The sequence below is a fragment of the Chinchilla lanigera genome, unplaced genomic scaffold (genome assembly GCF_000276665.1).
Source record: "Chinchilla lanigera isolate Chin_1 unplaced genomic scaffold, ChiLan1.0 scaffold00088, whole genome shotgun sequence".
Taxonomy (NCBI): Eukaryota; Metazoa; Chordata; class Mammalia; order Rodentia; family Chinchillidae; genus Chinchilla; species Chinchilla lanigera.
In genome coordinates this window covers 5,393,247-5,395,140 of record NW_004955489.1, presented here as the reverse complement: position 1 = coordinate 5,395,140, position 1,894 = coordinate 5,393,247, and the positions used below count along the sequence as shown (strand labels likewise).

The 1,894-nt window shown below is 57.2% G+C and overlaps 1 protein-coding gene across 4 annotated transcripts in view; it reads right to left on the bottom strand.

Moving 5' to 3' along the window:
* The window catches only part of Atp11c (ATPase, class VI, type 11C), a 172,743-nt gene extending 172,155 nt beyond the window's left edge, over positions 1-588 (bottom strand). For 3 of the 4 annotated variants that reach the window (XM_013504485.1, XM_005404550.2, XM_013504484.1), the window contains exon 1: positions 526-588. The gene's annotated coding sequence lies outside the window, so the exon portion shown is untranslated. The other variant, XM_005404551.2, reaches the window with a different exon arrangement.
* Between the last annotated feature and the right edge of the window lie 1,306 nt (positions 589-1,894).

Here is a 1,894-nt window from a genome sequence, read left to right as displayed (position 1 = left end):
GCCTGCCTCGGCACCCCGCTGTCTGCACTCCGCCCAGTGCGGTGCCCCAGCCCGCCTCCCCGCCGGCTTGGGCGGACGCCCTGCTCAGGACACAGGGGACCCTTCTCGAGGCTGCCCGCGCCTCACCTCGGCTCAGCCCGACACTGCTCCCCCGTCTGTCTGGAGCCAGTCTCCCTCAACCCGGCCCCAACTCGTCCCCGCGCCGCTGCCCGGGCAGCCCCTCCTCGGCCCCGCGCTTTCGTCCCGCACCCGGGCAGGGGAGCCGCGGCGCAGCCAGCCGGGCAACCCGAGCCCAAGAGGCGGCCCGGGGCGCCCCGCTGCCCGGCCGGGAGGAGCCCGCACTAAGGGAGGAGTGAGGACTGGCGGGGCACTGTGGAGACCCCAGCGCGGCCAGGGCGGGGGATTAGTTCTAAAGGCCGCCCTCTTGGCTTCTAGAAAGGCGGGGGTCTCGCGTCTCTGCTCCCACCTATGCGGTTTTCCCTCTTCCTCCACGTTCTACCTCCCCACCTAAGCGAGCCCCCTTACTTCCACTTTCTCAGTAAGGTTGTAAAGTCAGGCTTTGTGTCGTCGCTGCTGCGCAGCGGGGCGGGATTTCCCTGCCACTCCACCTCCCCCTCGCCCCCGCCCGCAGCGCTCGCGGAGTAGCCTGGGAGTTGTAGTCTAGCAGTCCGCACTCTCTGCCTGCTCCTGTGGGCTGGGAGCTCCCCCACCTGCCCGGCCGGGGTTTGTCCAGAGGGTTGAGAGAGGAAATGGCCCAGACGGGCAGAACCGCGGTGCTCCACACGAGCTGGGTGTGGCGATCGCGAGCGCTCATTAGATTCCTAGCTTTGGGAAACTTGAGAAGGGTAAATTAAACAAAGAGCCGAATGCTGGGAGACTCCCTTAGAAAGCGAAATTTTCGCGCCAAGTAGCCCTCGACGCCCTCAGCCGCTAGTTTAGGACCGAACTCTATGCAAATTTTAAAATTGAAAATGAAAGCCGAGTCTAGAATTGCCAGGAAACCACCCCCCAACCCCTCTGGCACCGCCCTCTAGGGCGGGGCCTGAAACTGGTGGAGAACTTGTAGATTCTTGTATCAAAAAGTAGAGTTAAGGAAAAAGTCTGTGCGGGACTTTCGCCGCGCCACATTGTACCGCCAGTGTAGAGCTGCGGACAGGCCCAGCTCCCCCACGGCCTTCTCCAAGGTCGTGAGGGGCCTTCCTTCGCTGCTGGGCACAGGCATTTCTTACCTTTACTGCATATTTTCTTTGTACCAGACCCTGCACCTGGGTCTGGACAGGGCGATTTCTTAAAAGACCTCCCCAGCAGGGTGGTCCCAATCTACTTACAGGGTACAAACAAGCGAAAAGGACAAGTTAGAATGTACTGGATGCTAGAGTAAAAGTTTGAAGTGCTGGAGGGAAGAAAGGGGAGGGGCAAAGCCTCTGCAGGAAGGATTTGCGGAAACTTTCCTGAAAACTCTGGAGATTTAACTGAGCCTTGGAACCTGAGAAGTCTCTAGAGGAGCCCGGGGCAAAGTCTGGGATGGAGGAAGAGGTCAATGGGAAAGTGCAGGCCCACCTGAGAAAAGGAACACATCATCTTGGCAGACACCCAGGATAGGGGGTGCGGGTGTCTAATGAAAGCTAAAACCCAAAGAGACGTTCAGAAACTTACCGTAAAATCTGAACTTGATTCTGCGGACAAAGAGGAGTCGATCTCCAATAAAATGCAAATGGCAAGAGATCTAAGGTTTGTTCCTAAACTGCCCTAACTACCCAACCTTTTCTAGTTCCTTCTGTTTGCTCACGCTTGAGGTTGTATATAATGGTTTTAAAGATGTACATTAAATCTATGGTAAACAGATGCTAGGATATTTCATTTTACTGACAAAGTGGATCGAAAGTTTTGCTCT